The 21,505-nt window shown below is 39.6% G+C and overlaps 1 non-coding gene across 1 annotated transcript; it reads left to right on the top strand.

Annotated features, from left to right (window-relative positions):
- The first annotated feature begins 2,212 nt into the window (after positions 1-2,212).
- LOC141626090 (small nucleolar RNA R71) lies at positions 2,213-2,319 on the top strand. Its single transcript, XR_012535816.1, has one exon. It is a non-coding gene; the product is annotated as a small nucleolar RNA R71 (small nucleolar RNA).
- The last annotated feature ends 19,186 nt before the right edge of the window (positions 2,320-21,505 follow it).

Here is a 21,505-nt window from a genome sequence, read left to right as displayed (position 1 = left end):
ATACAAGAATTGAAATGCAAGTTAGGGAGTTAGAAATATTTACAAATGGTGGTTTAGGGAGGACTTCACCAAACTCTCATTCTTGATGAGATGTCAAGGGGGCATGTTCAAGGTGTTGTTAATGTTGCTCAACACCTTGAAAAAGTAATCAAAAGCTTGTTCATTGTCATGGTAGAGGTCTTCAATAGACCTTAGCCCTTGTTGTCGGTCTTGATCGATGGCATTACCAATGTAGGGATTAAAAATCCCTTCAAATTCGTCGTCCCAAAGACCACAAACTTCATTAAGTTGATCATTGAAAATCTCTTGATTTTATGGTGACAACTTTCCCATTTCCTTTTCTTGGCCAATGAGGCCATCTTCTTCTTATTTGTTTGATTTTGGTGAGCTTTGCAAACTCTCCTTGTTACAATTCACTTGCTCTTTGAATGGAGCATCTTCAATTTTCTTCTTCCATTGGAGTTCCGACTTCTTCCTTTCATCCTTCCGACTATAATGATCGCTCATAAAACACGGTTCATGTAAATGGGGAGTTCTCATAGTCTTGTCAAGATTAAAAGTTATACTCTCATCTCCCACTTCTAGAGTAAGCTCACCATGTTTTACATCAATCACCGCACCCGCGGTGTGTAAGAAGGGTCTTCCAAGAATGATTGGAATGTTGGAGTCTTCCTCCATATCAACAATGACAAAGTCCACCGGGATGAAAAACTTCCCAATTCGCACGGGGACATCTTCCCATATCCCTAATGGTGTCTTTGTCGATCTATCGGCCATTTGGAGTGTGATATTGGTGCATTTAAGCTCTCCCATCCCCAACCTTTTACTTACCGAGTACGGCATAACACTCACACTAGCCCCTAGATCACATAAGACTTTGTTGATCGTGGTGTCGCCAATGGTACACGGTATTGAGAAGCTTCCCGGATCCTTTAGTTTTGGAGGTGAACTCCCTTGAAGTATTGCACTACTCACCTTATTGAAGGCGATAGTCTCAAATTTCCGGATCAACTTCTTCTTTGTGAGGATGTCTTTCATGTATTTCGCATAGGCCGGTACGTGATTGATTAATTCCGTGAAGGGAATTGAGACTTCCAAATTCTTCACAATTTCCATAAACTTTCCAAGTTGGTCATCAATTTTGGGCTTGGCTTGACGACTTGGAAAAGGAAGTCTAATCACAATGGGCTCCTTCTCCTTGACCTTGTCTTCATTTCTCTTTGAAATTTCTTCTTTTGATGATTCTCCATCTTTGGAGTTTTGCACAATTTCTTCCTTATCACTAGCTTCCACAACTTCATCCTCAACTTGCTTCTTCGGTGCTTCATACCTTGTACCACTTCTCAAGTGAATGTCACTAACCGTTTCATGTCTTGGGGGATTACTTTGAGGTGGTAATTGCCCTTTTTGTCTTTGTGAGCTTGAAGATGTTAGTTGAGTCAATTGTGTTTCCAACATCTTGGTGTGAGCTAGAATGTTGTTGATGGTGGTTTCCTTTGCTTGACTATCTTTTTGCATTTGAGTGAAAAACTCTTGTTGATTCTTTTGCATTTGGAGGACCGCTTTTTGAACATCAAAACTTTGGTCATTTTGGTGATTGTATGGATTTTGATTTTGGTAACCTTGGTTTTGGTTGTAAAAGGGTCTTTGATTTTGGTTTCTCATGGGAGGTGGAGTGTAAGTTGTTTGAGGATTTTGAACATTTTGGCTTTTGTATGAGAGATTTGGGTGAAACTTGGTGTTTTCATTGTAATAATTGGAATAAGGGGTACCACTCTTGTATGCTTGGAAAGCATTTACTTGTTCATTTGTTCCCCTACATTCACTTTGGTCATGTCCCAAAGTTCCCCAATTCTCACATATCCCACTTGGGATTGATGAGGATGCCGTCATGGCATTAACATGATGCTTTGGTGATTTTGAGGCTTCTTCAAGTTTAGCCATAGCTTGTTCAAACTTCAAATTGATTGTGTCAATGTGAGCACTAAGTTGAGCACCCAATTGAGTAACGGAGTCCACTTCATGCCTTCCTCCTCTAGTAGCCTTGCGAGGTCTACTATATTGTGAGTTATGGACCGCCATTTCCTTAATTTTGTTCCATGTTTGATTGTCATCAACTTCGGTGAACATTCCATTTGATCCCATGTTGAGAATGTTCCTTGAATCTTCATATAAACCGTTCCAAAATTGTTGTACCAAGAACCATTCGCTAAGTCCATGGTGAGGACATGAGCGACAAATTCCCTTAAACCGCTCCCAAGCTTCATACAAATATTCTTCATCCCTTTGCTTAAAACCCGTAATTTGAGCTCTTAGCATGTTAGTCTTTTCCGGTGGGTAGAACTTTTTGTAGAAAGCTAGAGCCAACTTCTTCCAAGAATCTATTCCGAGAGTGGCCTTGTCAAGGCCCTTCAACCATTGTTTCTCGGTGCCGATTAGAGAAAAAGGAAATAAGACCCATCGAATTTGGTCTTGAGTCACACTGGTTTGAGAAATCGCATCACAATAGTCACAAAAGGTTTCCATATGAGAATGAGGGTCTTCACTAGGCATCCCCCCAAATTGGCTCCTTTCGACTAATTGGATAAAGGCGGATTTGGCAATAAAATTTCCGGTTAGATGTTGTGGTGTGGGAGTACCATTGGGTAGGTTCTCCTCGGTGGGTACGGAATGTGACGAAAATTTAGGCATTGTAGGTTGAATTTGTGGGGTATTTTGTATTGGGTTCTCCTCACCTTCTCTTGCAAAAGGGTTGATGAACTCAATAGTTGGTTGAACAACCTCACTAATACCTCTCAAATTCCTCCTAGCTAATCTCCTATTGTTTGTCAAGGTTCTTTCAATTTCACGGTCAAAAGGTAACAAATCACCTTGTGACCTTCTAGACATGCAAAATATCAAACAACTCGAAAATAATTAGAACAAACCTTGAGAAGTTTTACTTCCCCAAGGCGAAGAAAGACACAACTAATAACAATAAAAGAAAATCTAAATCAAGTAAACACCGTCCCCGGCAACGGCGCCATTTTTGATCGGCCCGTTTCGTGTTCACAATTAAATAGATGTGGTCGTTGGGTCACGTCCGAATCAAAACACAATTTATAGCTTCACAAACAACTCTACAATTAGTAAAGAGGCAAGTAAAGGTCGGATCCCAAGGGACGGGAATTGAGATGAGATTTCTATTGAAACTAGTGGTGTCTTAGGGGTGTCACAATTTGGGTTGATGTAGAAGGTCACTAAACTAAATAGCAATGGAAATAAACAAGCAAGATGAATTGAAAGGGGATTCATGGGAATTGATCCTACAAACATGTTCTCAAATTATAAGCAAGCAATTATTGTTGTGATGGATTGAGTTGGGTTATATCTTACAATCCTAGGAAAGTTTGGGTCCCGGAGCCGAATCGATTAGATTGTACAACACCTACAAGTCGACTTAGTCTTTTCTACTCAACAACATACATGGTCTAATGAGACTCGAGTTGGTTTATGTCTTACAAGTCTCATTGAAAAGATAGGAGATGGTGGTAAATGCAAGGATTCATAGGCTTAGCATTTCATCAAACATAACATGTGCATGAGTTGAGATCAAAACAAGCAAGCAAATAAACCATGAAAGCATATTAATTTAAGCATGAATCATTCCCCATGTTGGTTTCCCCTAATCACCCATTAACCCTAGCTAAGAGACTACTCACTCATTATCATGTTGATCATGCTAGCAAGGTTGTCAATCATACCAACAAAAGGAAACATGATGAATAAATGAAAGTAATTAACAATAATTAAAGAGGGATTAAGAGAATTATACCTACTAATGATTCCAATAATAAAGCAAAGATAAAAGAAGTACTTGATGCTTGATTGAGAGGTTGTCAATCTCCCAATAATAACCCAAATAATCTTCAATTACCCAAAATAAAGGATGAACAAAAGAGAGATTAAGGAAATAAAACTTGTATTAGAACTTGATTAATTGTTGATTACAATACTAAAGAGAGATTTGATTGATATTAACTACTCTAATTATTGATAAGAAGAACATGCTCTTCTAATTAGACTAATGGGGGTATTTATAGTGGAAATTAGGGGGATGCATTAGGGTTAACTAAGGGCCAAACAAGTAATTACACTTTTTAGATTGAGCAGGGAGGAGCTGGTATTTTTCGAAGGAAGGGCTTCTTTCTTTGTAGCTTGGAGAAGACGAAATTGCGCTGTACAGGAATCCGTGCGTTTTGGAGTCGGGACGGGCGGATTCTGGCGGTGGAACACGGGCGTCTTCAGGTGAATCCGGGCGGATTCTGGTGGCTGCAAACCCGAGCGTCTTAGGGAGAAAACGCACGGATTGTGCTTGAGGAGGACGGATGGATTGTGGGGAAACCATACGGATTGTGCCTCAGCAACATTTCTTCTTCTTTTCTTCCCTTTTCTTCATAAATTCCTTGGGGATTTCCTCGGGGCCTCAAGGATCCTTTCTCAACATTGCTCATCTACTATAATATGTACAAAGGCCTTCTAATCTTATCTCTCCTTGATGCTTGGTCATTGAATTCGATCAGTTTAGTCTCGTTTTGCCATGAAAATGCAAGATTTGCACTCCTTTCCTACCAAGGGATCAAAATCTCAAAGAATATGCAAAACAAAGAACTAAAGACAATAAATGACCCAAATATGCACTAAAAAGCATGGGAACAAGGCTAATTCGGGGGCTAAATATGCGCTAATTATGGTCACATCAGAAAGGAAGGAAATTGACATTTGTAAGGTTGGGACAGATGATAATATTGCTGATCCTTTAACCAAGCCTTTATCAATGGCTAAGCATGATGGTCATGTCGTCGCAATGGGATTGAGACGAGTACCAGATTTTCTTTAGATTATGGATATGTAATAATTGGATAGTGTATCTCTTATTATATATATGATAATCACATTCATTGTTTTCGCATTCATTCTTTTATGAATCTTTTATTTAGTGTGACTGAATTTTAATACCTTGTTTATCTGAATAAGTTGTGGAGACAATGTTGAACACTATTGAAGTGAATAAGATGAACATGTATTTTGTCCCTAGTCACTTAATGAGGTGACGTCTCGGAGTGACTAGATTGTAAGTCGATTGATGGTTGTTCAACACCATAAGGTCATACGTGATGACTAGTCGATTACATAGGCAGAGTGTGTGACACTTTGCCGCACAGTGACCATTTAGAGAGTCCCTAAGTTCTATTATAGACGCCTGGTCGTGGCGGGGATCTCTAAGATGTTATAATGAGTCGATTTTTTTGACTGGAGACTATTATCTGAGCAAGTGCAGTTTCCGAGTGACTTTTGTTTTTGTCCTAGGTCGTGCTATGAAAGGAGGTCAAAAGGGCATTTACTAGGTCATGGTGATCTGTGTTGTGCAATAGGATAGATAGGGCATACATGAATTGTCAACCCACGTTGGGTAAACTATATCTCAAGGCCACTCGAGGAGTTAATGACTACAAATGCGTGGCCATGCTCGGAAGCAATATGTGAGAGATTTTTCCGGTCAGGTAGTCACACTCCCGATCGGGAAAACCACTCGCGATATGTTCATTTGCAAGTGCGACCGAAAGACACATTGCATTGAGTGGGAGATTAAAACATACAAGAGAATTGGTAGCGCACACCTTGTGTCGGACAAGTGGGAGATTGTTGGAGTTAGTGTCCTCCACAATAGTGCGTTTACATAATAAATCTCATTAAACGAATATCATCAGATATTTAATTATTTGATCCTTGTCAGTTGATTAACGTAAATCGATAATGGTTGACTGACTAGAGCTTGACGTTATTGTCGTGAGACGGCGGTGATCAACTGACCCCTTTCGGTCACACCTAAAGGAACGAACCCCAATTGACAACTAATTAATTGTATGAGATACAATTGATTTAGTCCCTTGATTTATAGACTAAAAGGTTAGTCGATTATTTTTAGAGAGATTTCGAGTTGCGAACTCGAGGCATGGCAGTTATTATTTAATTATGCGATAATTGAATAATAAATTTTGGGAGACGGGTTTTAGTTAATTAATTATTAATTCACTAAAATTGTAATAATTGATTAATGTGATTAATATTAGTACGTAAATAATATGTGTAGCGGTACATGTATATTTACGGAGTGATTTGAACGAATTAATTATGAAAGTATTTAAACATGAAACGATGTTTAAAATAAAATTACACGTATTTGTGCGACAAATATAAGAACCAATATGGACCCGTAAATGGGCAAGTGGACCGTGTAAAATAGAGTTGTGGATGATTAAGAACATAATCATTTCACCTTACTTTATATTCTTCCATAAGTTATCTTATAATGATTTTGCATGTGATGTAAGATTAAAAAATATAAGACAATTTGAACACTCCACCTCTCCCTCACTCCACCGGTTTTCCTCCCTCTTTATAGACCAATTTTTTGTTCATTTTTGTATGCTTGCTTATTTCATTTTGCATGTGAACAAAAATTGGCCTTCCTCTCTCTAAAATTATTATACATCTTTACTAAGAAGTTAGTAATCAAATATTATTACTAAGAGTGTTAGTAATATTAACAAATATTATCAAGGGAATATTTTTAACAAGTTTCTAGTAAAATACTTGTTAGATTTTTGAGTTGAGTTCTTGGGTGCACATTGTAAGGAGATCTTCTCTTTGAAGATTTGTTAGGAGGATCATCCTTTTATTATAAGCTCAAGAACAATCAAGGTAGGAGATCTTGATTGTGCCCATATTACCATAAATATCTATGTAAGGAAATTGTTTATCCTTAACTTTCATTTTTATGCTTTTATATTTGCATGCATATTACGTAGATCACTGAAATGATAAATTATGAGATAATTTAATTTTTATTAGAGAGTCTAATATGGATCTATGATCTTTCACATTTTGCCTTAATAAAAATATAAAATCCACATAAACGTGAAGGTTGGTTGGTTAGTGAACACAATCGGACATTTGTACACTGGTTTAAAGAAAAGGTGATGACAGAGTTGTCAAACAGAACACATGACCTATGTGATAACTTAAGATGGTTAGCATATGGTCCCAAGCTCACTATCATATCTTATGAAGGGTATGATATCAATGGGTTCTGCTATTACACAAGTCGCCAGGATGCGAAAAGTACGATGCAAAATAGCGGCATTACAGTTATGGCATCGTCAGTTGAATATGTAGGAAAGGGTAAACAGCCTATAAATATAACGAAGCCTTATTATGGGGTAATTGAAGACATATTGGAGCTTGATTATCATGATTTTTCAGTACCCTTATTTCGTTGTAAGTGGGCCGATTGTGATAATGGTGTTAATGTTGATGATATGGGTTTCACTTTAGTAGATTTCAATTTTCTAGGTCACAAGGACGACCTCTATATTCTAGCATCTCAAGGAAAGAAAATTTTCTATATTGAGGATCCTTTAGACAAGAAACGATCAGTTGTTCGTAATGGTAAAAGACGCATTCTTGGCGTAGATGGTGTTGTTGATGAAGAAGAGTATGATCAAGTTGATGAAATTTCTGCTTTTTCAACCACTTGCCAAAATGTGCAAGTACTACGTGACGAAGTCTATGTGCGAGATGACCATGACGAGGGATTATGGTTTCATAACTCCAAATAATAGATAACATCCTTCGCTGATTTTTGAACTAGTTTGTAGACGATTATGTCATTATGTCATTTGCGCTATAATTATTTGAACTGAGATTTTTTATATGAAGTAATGTTATCAGCTAATTATAGCTAATTATATTTTTTTTTTGGGAAAAGTTGAGCTTATAATTAATATCATAATCTCCAAAACATACAATTAGAAGGCATAGTCTAGCAGAATTTTGTTGGGAACTCAGAAACATCCCAAGTTCAGGTTTCACCCTCTTTGCAAGAGAATTGAGCTCTCACACTTATGCTTTGCTGATGACTTGATCCTTTTTTGCAAGGGAGAAAGGGCTTCCATTGAGTTAATCCTCTAGGCTTTCACCTATTTCACCAAAGCTTTAGGCTTCATAATGAATAAGGGGAAGTCTAGTTATTATTGTAATGGTATGGATGACTGGTTGGTGAATGAAATAGGAAGAACTACTGGGATGCAGCTAGGAAACACATAATCCTTGGACTCTTAATGCTTGGGCAGTCCCAAAGCATGGGTTTATCAGTTGGCTTGCAGGTATATACAGTAGACAATGCTGCAAATTGATAATTGACTGGTGTAATGAGTCTTTGCCAGAAGAAGACTGTATAAATTGGTGGTGTCATCATGGCAGGTCTGATCTATCATATTTGGATGGCTAGAAATAGGTGCAGGATTGACCAGGTGCTGCTACGGCCAGGAAACCTTATTCATTTAGTTAAGCAAGATGTACGAAATAGATTTAAGAATTATCAGTTTACGTGTAAGTCTGTTAGTGGTATGAATTGGATAGAACCAGTTGTCAAGTCATGAAGGAAGTTAGCTAGACTATGCCTTCTAATTGTATGTTTTGGAGAATCAGTTTTCGTTATTCATCGTCTTTTACTAATTGATGACTCGTTTATCTTTATGTTCATTTTTTTGACTTTTTTTATTAGGCTGTTATTTGAACCTCCAATGCTACTCCTATTTATGTATGAGGTTATTTTTCTTCATTTATTCATACTCATATTCTTCTAATTTGATTCAGGTCCACAATATGGGTAAAAATGGAGATAAAGATTCTCGTCCGAAAAAGAAGACGAGGGGCCCGTCAACGGGAAAAACTTTTGAAGAGATTCTTAGTAATCAGGAGAATGCAGAAGACCAAGGGAATAGAAAAATGAGAAAAAAGAGAAACTGTATATTGATTTTAATGAGCTTGGCCAGCCTTATGGACGGTGGTTATAGAAATTTAGGTCTGATATGGGAAAGTTGGCGCGAAATATCAGGATCATTAAAAGCTGGAAAGATGTAACAAATGGCGAGAAAACTAAAATGTGGCGTTGTGCTAAGGTAGTAAATGATTAGCATTATGATTATTTGATTTAAAAAATATATATTAGAACATTAGTAGCATTATCCTTTTTTTTCCCAGAAAACATGGAATCTTGAGGATGACAAAAAGAAATTTATTCTGAGGGTTGTGCGTAATAGATTTAAGGATTGGAAGACGAGGATGACAAGCACCTACATTTTCCCTAAAGAAAAGACTGATGATGGAGAAGAAAAGTCTGACAATGGAGAAGAAAAGTCTGATGATGGAGAAGAAAAGTCTGATGATGGAGAAGTCGCTATTAAAAGTCCACTTGGAAAGTACAAACAACTCACGCAAGAGGATTGGGATGAGTTTGTTAAGCAACGCATGACTGATGATTTTCAGGTCAGTTTTTTACAGGATTCAAATGATTTGTTTAGTTAGCGGCTAGCTTCTAATAGCGACTAAATTAACATAACCCAAGTCCTCTGATTTGGCATAAAACGAAAGGGAATATTGGTCTAGTGTAACACATCTAGAAGAGTGAATTTGAAAAAATAAGCAGAGAGAATCGTAGTAACAGTATGAGTGACTGAGTTTGGCTAACTGTGTATTCAATTTTATGAGTTGCTTAGTTGCATCCTCTGCTGTCAGTTTGGCAAACCAACAACTATAACTGTCAGTTGTGTACTCGCAGCAAGTAGCTACCTAACAAATATGTTCGTGAAAATTAAGTTATAAATTTCAGGCCAATTTTTTTACTGGTTGCAAATCTCTGGCCATAATCAACCAGGACTTTATCCTTTTGTCATCATATGTTGTTTCTTAGCTTCCCAATTACAATTCCCATTGCCGAAATTTTTTCAGGTTAAACTGCTCGAGAAAATGGCTCAGATTAGAACTTACCAAGCACAACTTTCCATGTCAGAGATATGACTTTATTTAGGAGTAATTGTTACATATTAAAACGGGCAACACTTGCTCAAAAGAACAAATTCCATCGGTGTGGTATATGAAACTTAAACTAAAGATAAATTCTCACCTGAGCAAATGGGCTGCATAGCTGTCTTAGTTCCTTTTCTGTTGCCTCAAATGCTACATTTCTGACTGTTATTTTCGTCGAGCTTCTACCATTTTCCGCTTTATTTGAGCCTTTGTCAGACTCTTTGGCGCGACAGATTCCAAAAATTATGGCATGCCCATCCAATGTCGTTCCCGATGAAAAATCGTCGTATTAGATATTTGTTATACACCAACTCTTTGGCACTAGAATGGGAAGCTAACTGACAACTAAAAGAACTTACTACCGTTCCTAAACAAAATACATCACTTACCTGTAAGTCCTGATAAACATGGGCAGCTGTCTCCACAGAATCAAATTCAATAAATCCATAACCCTTCACTTACCATGTTCATTTACTTATGTTATAAAATTTTGGTCATATTTTGTTAACCTAATGATATGCTGATTCTCAGCCGATGCCCCTGAGTTTATCTGAGTTTATAAGTGTTTACCAAAGTCACTTTTTCTGTTTGCTTGAAGTTTCACTTCATTATAACACTAGTCTCCTCCGTCCTAGGATGAAGGATATATAGTTAGTTATTTACCAACCGTTTAAGTTTTTTATTAGTCTCTTTTTCCCATCAGAAACTTGATGAAGTAAAATATCATGCTAAGCCTTCCAGACCTGATAGAGTATATTGAATTTATTTGCTAACTGTATGACAAATTATTTCTATGAATGCCCTCCATTGCTCTTATCTTTATTCCCCTATTTAGCTACTACCATGTTCATTTACTTATGTTATAACATTTTGGTCATATTTTGGATTCGTTTTTTTTATAGGAAAAGAGAAAAAAGGCTCAAAATGCTCATAAGCAAAATGTACATCCACATTATTTTGGAAGAGCTGGGTATGTAGGCAAGCAAGATAAATGGTATGTAGAAGAGCTTACGAAAGAAGAAGAGAATCAACCTAATAAAGATCCCGCTCTTACACAGAAAACGGTAGTGGAACATCTTAGTGATCGGGGTTATGCTTGGATCAAAGCACATACCCCGCCAACTAGTGGTAAGCCTCCACCGGAATTGCAAAAAGTTATTGATGAATATGTAAGTTCATTCTAAACAAATTAATAATTTTTCTTATCAGTTCAGTAAATATGTTAGTGTGTTTATTATTATTGCATCATCGTACCATCTTTCCTTTATAACAGGGGATTTGGAAGGAAAAAGAGGAAAAAGGGGAGTTTGTTCCTTCTAGATTTGAGGATGCGTTGGTGAATACATTAGGGAAACCAGAGCACACAGGGAGAACGAGAGGAGTGGGCGGCTGTGTTGGTCTCCAAACTTATTTTGGAAAACCACCGAGTCGAAATAATCGTGGAAAGCGGTATACAGATGATGACATCAAGTTGCTTATTGAGAAGGCGAAGAGTGAAGCTATGGAGCAAATGAATACACTGATGGAAAAGAAAATAGCTGAAGCTTTGAGTAATGGTGGGAAAATGTTAAAATCTGATGCTACTTTGGAAGATTTGCCAAAGAATCATTCTCCTGGTGAACATGATCATAGTAGTTGCCATTGAACTCATCTTAGTGACCCATTCATCGAATTAAAGGTAAGTTATCATTAAAAAATATTTTAAGATAAGACCTTTTATGTAACCTTGAGTTTTAAAGTTTGGAGGCGGCTTGATTGAACCAAATGGAGTCGATATGATAAATTGGAAACCTGACATTTCAGCTTTATCACGACAGCTAAGACTTTATACAGCACCCTTGTGCTGATCATGCTGAGCCCTCAGAACATTAGAATTTTCCTATAAATGAAAATGATCCGAGTGTGTCAACAAGTGGTGAACAGCTTACAAACAGATAGTTTTAGGCCTCTTTACTTCACGAGCAAGGTCTTCGGCACCTGGGGTTCAATTTAGCGTCTTGAGTCAGAGAGTTTTGCGTCTGAGATTTTTGTATATTCAAACAAACTAACCAACTGACAAACTGTCTGGTTATTTTACCTTATCTTTTGATACATATCTTTTGACTTTTAACTGTATTATGACAATGTCTTAGGAGAGAGTTCCATGTCGACTTGCTATCATTGAAGATGGAGAAGTGACGGTTGCTGCTCATGGGATGGTTTCACCATGGGTTGAAGGCAAAAAGGTACACAACACACCATTAACCATGCAGAACGCCCAAGTGTCCATCGATGTAGTTATTAAAGCTGGTACATGACTTCCATGTCCATGGAATGGATTTAGTATGGTTGGAGAAGTGGAAGGGAGTTTTGCGCAATGGCCGAAAACCTTAATTTTGTTAGGCGAAGATGAGGTAACTTGATTTTTAATCTATCTCATTTAGACTAATATCATACTTATAAGAAACCTAGCATTGCCCTCATCAAATATTATTATTTTTATTAGGCTGATAAAGGAGAAAAGACTCGAAAGAGAAAAGTCAAGTCGAATGATACTAAAGAATCCGGCTATAAGGTTCAAAAGAAGGTAGTTAAGTTCAATTATATTTATTTTATAAGTTCTGATGATAAGGTTAGATCAATTGCAATGTAATATTATTTTAGCACTTTTGTATACTCTTTTTATATTATATTAGGCAGCATCCCTTGAAATGGATAAGGGGAAACAACAGAGAGGTGAAGAAGATGACAGAGCTCCTCTTAGTGTAGAGGAAGTGAAAGCCTTGAGTTATCACTGTCAGATCTTAAAACAGTAGTTGTGCTCCTTGTCGACCACTGCATGCATCAAAATTGTGATTGATGCCTCGATATTTAATTACCAAGAGAATAATAATGATATTGAATGCTATTTGACCGTTGTTGAAATTAGGCAGATGTTCCGATATTTATGGCGAAATGTTGTTATGCTTCAAGCTTGGGAAAGGTATGTATATATGAACCTATTTCATTTATTGGACTTTTGTTCACTAATAGTTTGATTATTAATTTCCTCACGGTTTTATGATGAAAATTGTAGTTTCTTGTACCAGTGTGCAACTACAATGGAAACTACTAAATTAGTTACATACTTGTGCCCCGTGAAACTTGTGGAGTATATGCATAATTCAAAACAATGTGAAGCGTATATTGCCCATGCAATGAAAATTCAAGAAGATAAAAAATATATCATGGGAGCATTTCATGAAGGGTAAGTATTAAAGTCGTAACTGGAGTTAGTGAGTTTTACTATACTCTAACTGTAGCTGTACAACGGCTCTTGCTTTTTTAAAAACTCATGGAAAAAAGAAAGCCAAACTTTTTTTTTTGAGAAGATGTGAAGTCAGCCTGTTCTTCTAGGGCCAAACCGAACCAAGCAAGCTTCTCATTTTGTTGCACCCCATTAAAAATTAAAAGCTACTTCAGTTGCTATAGTTTAGTGCCTAGTTTTTTTACCGTCATCATCAGATTTTGAAATTGAAATGTAAGGTTAGTATTGTCATGTGCAGATAAGTTCTAATTCTTGATATGTAATGATTTTGTCATATTTTGATCACAGTAATCATTGGATGTTGGTTGTCGTTTGCGTGGGATTGAACACAATGTATATTTTTGACTCGCGAAAAAATGGATCCTAAGAAGATGGACATAAAAAATGTTTTTGACGGTGCTTGGATACTATATTGTGCTTATGGAGGACGACGCAACTATAATAATAAAAGTACTAAACTATATACCAAAGAGATCCGGGTACGTAACAATTATACCCTTGTCAATTTTTTTCTCTCTTACCCAATTGATTTTTCTGAACTCCCTTCCCATAATCTCCCTCTGGCAACCCCCTTCATCCCGTTATTTGATTATTTAATTCTGTCTATGGATCCGTTGTACATCATTTGTCAGAAATTTGGCAGTTATACACCCTTGACATCCATTCTGATTAAGTTAATTGTACTCCTGTTTGGTTTTTCCCAATTTACTTGTTATAGTGAAGGCTAATACGGGTCCGTTGTTTGGATCCGATTAAAATTGGATGCTGATGATGTTATTTTTTGGATGGAGACAGTATATAATTAATAATGTGATGATATTGGATACAAAATTAATTGCTAAATTAGGCACATTTTTGGTCTGCAGTAGATTGCATGATGACTGAACTGTATTTGGGGGACTGGGTTTGTTTTGGTTGATGAAATTGGTTGTTGGAGTTGTACTACTCGGGTTCTCACTGTCGTAAGTCGTAACTCAGCCACACCTGCCCGACCTGACACAGTGTCACAGTGGTGAGTTTAGGTAGAAGACACATTTTTTGGACCAAACAGTCAAGTGTCAGAATGTCGTAAGATCAAGAGTGTCGGGACATTTGAGACATACTCAAAGTGAAGTGTCGAAGGAACATAATTATTATGTGGTCTTAACACCTCAAGCTGCATTATATTATGTTGTTGTAATATGCTCTCTGCCACCTTAACAGCCTTTGTCAGCTCTCCCACATTCTCGCTTCTTATTATGAGTCGGGTATAATGGAATTCTTATTATGTATCAACTAATACTTATTATTAATTGCATATTTTTTTTAAACTTTAGTGTCCGCAACAGCCTGAGGATTATGAGTGTGGTTATTATGTTATGAAATGGATGTATGACATAACCTTCTACTATTGTAAAGCTCCGGAGATACAATTTGAACAGGTAATTGATTCTTACTTTAACTTTTCATTGTCAATTTTCTTTCTTCATTTACATTTATTACTATCTAATACTGATATTGAAAATGCAGAATATTTCAACTTCACCCATGTCAATGATCGATATGAATGTGACTAGAGAAGTTTGGGCGAATAAATGTTTAGATAACATACATTTAGTATAGATTTCCTTAGTAACTATGACTTTCGTTGGTTATTTATGCATTGGATTGTATTTTGGAACGTTGTTGGTTGGAAACGTTGCTAGGTTGGATTATTGTATTTTGAAACGGCGTTGGTTGGATTGTATTTTGGAACATTGTTGGTTGGATTGTATTTTGGAACGTTGTTGGTTGGATTGAAATGTAATGTCCTTTGGTTGGATATCTTATTGCAGGTTTTAAATTGTTGACATTTTGATTAGCAATTTTTTATATTTTTTTTAAAAAAATATTAATAAATTGCGTCTGTTTTTACAATAAATGACGCAAAAAGTAAAAAGCAATTGTATCCGTTTTCCAAACAACGGACGCAAAAAGTAAACCAAATTGGCGCTAAAACCCAAAGTTAATAATATCAATTACGAGAACAACTGACGCAAAAGGTAAAAGAAAAAGTATCGATTTTCCAAATAACAGACGCAAATGCTGAATCATTTGCGTCAGTTTTTCGCCCATTTGCGTATGTTTGTTATCAAGAAATGACGCAATTGTTAAGCATTTGCGTCGGTTCTGATAGAAGAACTGACGCAATTGTTAAGCATTTGCGTCAGTTTTATAACTGACGTATAGCAAATACGACCCCTCAATATACGTCAGGTCAAAACCGACGCAAAAAGCCATTTACAACTGACGCAATAGGGGTTTTTTCTATTAGTATCCCTCCCAGCACCCAGCTGTGATCCATATATCCACCTGCTAAGACCGACTGCTCACCATTATGGATCACGGCAGACACAACAGAAACAGACAGCACAACAAAACCACACAAGGTCAGCAACTGAGATAACAATTATGTAAAAGACACCACATACTACAAGAACACACACACACACACACACACACACACACACACACACACACACACACACACACACACACACACACACACACACACACACACACACACACACACACACACACACACACACACACACACACACACACACCTCCTCCAACCAACCATGCATCTCTGACTGCCCAAAGGTCCAGTCCTGCCAGATTAACAATCGCAACCAGTAATCCACATCGCCAGTGGGGGACCGCAGCCGTTCCCACCTAATCCCCGCTCATCTCATCTGAGCGATAAACCCATGTTCCTTAATGTGCACATCCCCTCCCGTGGCGGGTTCCACGGAGGGCGAATCAATGGCGTGAAGCCACTCCCGCAAGTGACTCCACTTAGCTGAGGATGCACCTCGAGAACCACAGACTACCAATCACAATTAGCTGTACAACAACAATTACCAACTTTTATACCAACATTCACAACATTACAACATTACAACTATCACAACCAATCAACAACACTGACTATAAACCAACCAAACAACATCAATAGACTCTCTAGATAATCCACAGTACTGAGTAGGCGAACCTAACTTTAGCAAACCGCAGAGATTCCGCGTCCGATCACAAGATAACAATCAACCAGCAAAACCACCTATACAATCAACACAACTATCTATTACTTCTTCTATAAACATAACCGAAAACAAGGATGACGATGATGATGTGTGGACATGGCCCACTGGTCGGGACTAAATCTTTTCGGTAACTTGTCGTTAGGAGCACCTAGACCAAAACACAATTTATAGCTTCACAAACAACTCTACAATTAGTAAAGAGGCAAGTAAAGGTCGGATCCCAAGGGACGGGAATTGAGATGAGATTTCTATTGAAACTAGTGGTGTCTTTGGGGTGTCAAAATTTGGGTTGATGTAGAAGGTCACTAAACTAAATAGCAATGAAAGTAAATAAGCAAGATGAATTAAAAGGGTTGTAAACAATTGATAAAAAGCACTAGGGTATCATGGGGTCATAGGGGATTCATGGGAATTGATCATTGTTTAGGTATTTTTACCCAAATCGATTAATTAGGGTCAATGTAGTCTATATTCGTTGGTCGATTGTATGATGATTTGTATGTCAATAGGTAAACGGAAAAAATAAAGTACGTAATGTAAATTGACACGTGAGATTTTGGTGACGCGGAAAACCCAATGTGGGAACAACCGCGGGAGGGACGGTACCCTGCCAAGTATTGCACTATATGAATTGGAGGATGATTACAATTGTGATGCGTAGCTAATCCTGCTGGCCCTAGGCGTCAGGCCTGCAAGATCCAGAATGAGCGTATATTATTTGCTGAGATATGATCTTGATTATTGTTGTATGAATGAATACGGATGTGTTGAATGAGTTGTCTTGGATCTCCTCTTTGATTTTCTTCCTTGGCTATTGATAGGGTAAGAACCCTAGACATGCCCTACCTCGAATATGGAAAGGGAATATTATTTCTATAAGGACTTCTTTCCAAACCCGAACTCTTTTACCAATTCTCCCCAATCTCCCTAACTTCTCCCTGACTTCTCCCTAACTTCTCCCTAACACTCCTTTTTCCTAACGCGGGCACCTTCTATTGACGGGCTCTTGATCCTTCTCAAGCCCATCTCCCCTTTTCCTGACCACGGACTCCCTTTCTCCTTACCACCTCTTTTGTAATCTTTATCTTATCAAATGGGCCTTTTCTATTATGCTATTTTTAGCCCAAATAGTTTGCCCCAAATTTCTTGCGAAGTACGCTTTCAAGTATCGAGTAAGGAAATTTACGTAACCAAATGCTAAACCCTACGCCGTCTTTTCTCTTCTTCCCATGCATCCCATCATTTCCAGCTGCCCTACTCCTCTTTCTCCGCACCCAACTCCCTCTCTCCTCTTTATAACTCCAACGTCCCTCTTCACTCTCATTAACCACTTCAAATTATTTCAAAAACTCATCTCTCTTAAACCCTCAATCTCCCTTCCCCTTTATTCTCCACCGGCTTCACTGTTTCCCCTCCCCGTCTCCATCACCAGGTAATCCATCTTCTTCTCTCCATTTAATCTTCATTTTCTCTCTCCATCATGGGTAAAACTCGACAGTCTTCGTTAATCCCTACACCCTACGACCGCAATCTTGACCCTACTTTCCCTTCTCGGGGACTTTTCAAACACCCACATGATTGTGACTCCGTCCTAACTCCGGCCGACATTCCGACGATAAAGAACCTGCTTGGTCTTGGTGATGGGGTGGATATCGCCATCCCTGAACCGGGACAGAAAGCTGACGCCCTCCGTCCAGGGTGGGTTTGCTTCTACTTATATCCGTTTAGATATGGCCTCCGTTTCCCTTTCCCTAAACTCATTCAAGATTTTATCTTCACCAACAATTTCGCCATGGCCCAAATCTCTGCCGCCATTTGGAGAGTTCTTCTCTATTCTCTGGCCATTGGTCAGAGTACTGGCAAATCTGTCACCCTGGGCGATCTGGCCCATATGTACAACATCAGGTCCCTGGGCAGGGGTCAATTCTCCTTCCGGGGCCGTGGAGAGGCTCCCTTCAAACATGTGTCAAAATCTCGCGATGAGAAATGGTTTGAGGACCTCTTCTACGTGAGGAAGGACTCCATCCAACCTCCTGCCGATTATATTTTCGAGAAATGGGTTCTGACTTCGAGTAAGTAGCTTTCCTGTTACCTGATTTGTTTTATCTCGCTGCTTACTAGCTTACTTCATCGCCTTCGTGCAGGCCCCTGCGACCTCACCAGTATCGGCGCGCCAAGATCCCCGCTGCGCAAGCAAGTCGTTCAAAGATTTCGAGTCTGAGAGAAAGTTCCCAGACCTGCTTCCTGGTTTTTCACCTGCTTCTTCCTCCAATCCTCCTCAATCAGCCCATAGTATGTCTTCTGGTAAGGTTTCTGTAGCCACTCTCGTTTGCATGCCGTTTCTGCGGACGTTTTAAGCATTTTGTTGCCTGAGGCTATGCGTTCTTGCAGGTTCAAAAGTCGATCAACTGGAACTCATCCTCCAAAGTGCTAAAAGAAAGAGACCCTCTGCCAGCCCTGATGTGGCCTCTGCCTCCAAGAGGAGTGCTCCGCCGCCTCTTTTCGGACTCCTCCCACGTTTCCGGTTCGGTCGCACGCGTGCCCTCGGAGGTTAATCCGTTATCTCGACATCCGCCTACTCCCCCTGCCAGTCCTCGTGCTTCGTCTAATGGGGGCATCATTGCTCATTTCCCAGAAGGCTTTGGGAACGTGGACAAGGTGCCCTACTGGCCGGAGATCGATCAACTGTTCTTTCCTCCTGTTGAGGAAACGTTTTCAGAGTTTACCCAGAGGAGATGGCTGAAAACGATGTGCACAATGCCTTCATGGTAAATATTCTTCACTTTCTACCCGCATGTTTGTCTGTTTACTCGAATTTTGCCTCCTGATTTCCTTGCTGAATCTTGATTTGCTCTGCCCCAGACCCTTCAGTCTGCACTCTACAATAGGAAGATGACCAACATAGTGCAGACGACCAGCCGTGCTACCAGTGCCAAGAATCAGGAGCTGAAGGAAAGTGTCGCGGATCTGGCGCAGCAGCGGGTTGATCAGAAGGAGCGTGTGGTGGAGCTGAAGGCTGAGCTTGCAGTCACCAAGAAAAAGTTGAAGGAGGGGGCTGATCAGCTGGCTCGAACCCAGGCCGTGTGTAGCACTTTCTCTGACTCCCTCAAGCGCTCGATGAGAAGATCGGTGGTGATTTCCTGGCCACCAATGTTGTTGCATATGCTACAGGCGGGGAAAGATCGGTGGGATGCGTGCTTTGCCCTTGAGGAGGCTCCCACTCGGCAGACCATAGAGGAAGAGGAGAAGTAGTGGAGATGCTCTACCCCGCTCAACCCGATCCGAGTATCTTTGATGCCCGAGGTTAGTGAGGTGAATTCTCTGCGTCGGTTGAAGCGAGTGCTGGGGGTGATCTTTGGAATGTCCCCGGGATGCTTTGCTTGACGGAGCTCAGGGAGCTATGGCAGCTGAGGATGCTCAGGCTGAAGCGGTACCTAAAATTAGAGGTCAGCAGGCAGAGGGGATGCCAGAGGTGGAGGTTAAACTTGGGGCCGTATTTTGGCCATATTTTGAAATGCCCCTTGTCATAGTTTGGCAAGGTTTTAGCTTACATATCGTGTGTTTGTTGTTTATCTTCCTGTTTTTAGGAAGTTTATGTCGTGTCGATCTGTTTGATGATTTAGGCGAGTCTGTCACCCCGAAAAGGATAACGTTATGACTCGGCTAGGCATCGTGTCGACCGATGGTGATTTAGGCGTATGCCGCAATGTAAGGAGGAGTGGCCGTGTCAACCTAGGAGGCTGATTTAGACCAGCCTGGTCAGCCTGAAAAGACTGACCTAGACCAAGCTAGCTGTCGTGTCAGCCGAATGGCTGATTTAGGCGTATGCCGCAGTTTTTGGACTACTTAATCTTGTTCATGACACAAGGTGTGTTCATCTCGTTTAATGCCAACAGGGGCGTCATTGAGGCAAGTTTATTGTCTTTCTAGGGCCAGATGGAGACGCTGTAGGATTCTGGTAGCGCAGATATCCCTACGTTCCTTGTTCGTTTTTGCATGCATGTTGGGGCCCTGATTAAGTGCGATTAGTGCGAGCTACGTCCAGGGGGTGGTATCGGGGTAGGCCGGATAAGCGTATTCACCGTCGGCCAGGCTCCCTTTCGTATGATCCACATCCACTTTGGTGAGGGTGCTCCTTGTGGAGAAAATAGGTTGGGCATGTTGGAGTGTCGTGTGCCTTGTCACCCCGCGTTGGCAGTTGACAGTCCTGCTAGACATCCTTTCAAAGTACCATAGATACCAGAATTCAAAGTGATGTGGTTAGAGAAGCCTAAAAATAAGAAAATCTATAAAAATGATGTGAAGTACCTATCGTCATCTCATGGGGTACCAGAGCAATTGTGGTCCCAGGACGCTGCTAGACCACACCATCCAATAGTAGTTTAAAGTTTCAAAAAATAACTTAAAGATACCGAAATAAGAGTGAAACCGCGGTATGCCTACTACCGAATTTTTATTTTATCTTTAAAAATGATTTGGCTTCTCACAAGACATTATTCTCAAAGCTGAGTCTACTTATTATTAAAAGTAATATCTCTTCGGGTGAAGTATGTTCCATGGGCGTTGTATGATTTGACCGTCCATAGTCATCAGTCTATATGCGCCATGGCCAACAACTCCTTCTACCTCGTATGGTCCTTCCCATTTGTAGGCGAATTTGCCTGCTGTTCGATTTTTGGTGTTTTGAAACACCTCTCGGAGAACTGGTCTCCTACCTCCGGAGCCGACTTTCACATTCTTGTTGTAACTCCTGCCACCGATTGTTTTTGAGGCGACCAGACGGATTTTGCGCTTGCTCGCAGCTCGTCAATGTGTCCAGGCTTCGGTCATCTCTGCATTGTTCGGTTCCTCGTCATATTTTCATACCTGTGAGTGGGAATTAGAACTTCGATGGAATGACCGCTTAGCGCCAAACACCAGGCAAGGGTGTTTGACTGTTGCTACCTTTGGCGTCGTTAAATGGACCATAACACTAGTGGCAACTCATCCGCCCACTTTCCTCCTAACTCCCGTAACCTCCTTCTCGGATTGTCCATAATAATTTTATTCACGGATTCAACTTGTCCATTGGACTTTGGAGTCCTAGGTGCGACTTTTTAAGGTGATATTCCACCCGGCACGATCCTCGGTATCGTTGGAGATGAATTGTGAGCCATTGTCACATATGATTTCTGATGGGATACCAAATCTGCAAACGATGTTTCGTTTTATGAATGAAATGCTAGCGTCCAGGTTCTGTTTCCTG

The sequence above is a fragment of the Silene latifolia genome, chromosome X (genome assembly GCF_048544455.1).
Source record: "Silene latifolia isolate original U9 population chromosome X, ASM4854445v1, whole genome shotgun sequence".
Classification (NCBI taxonomy): Eukaryota; Viridiplantae; Streptophyta; class Magnoliopsida; order Caryophyllales; family Caryophyllaceae; genus Silene; species Silene latifolia.
This window is presented reverse-complemented; position numbering and strand designations above follow the sequence as displayed.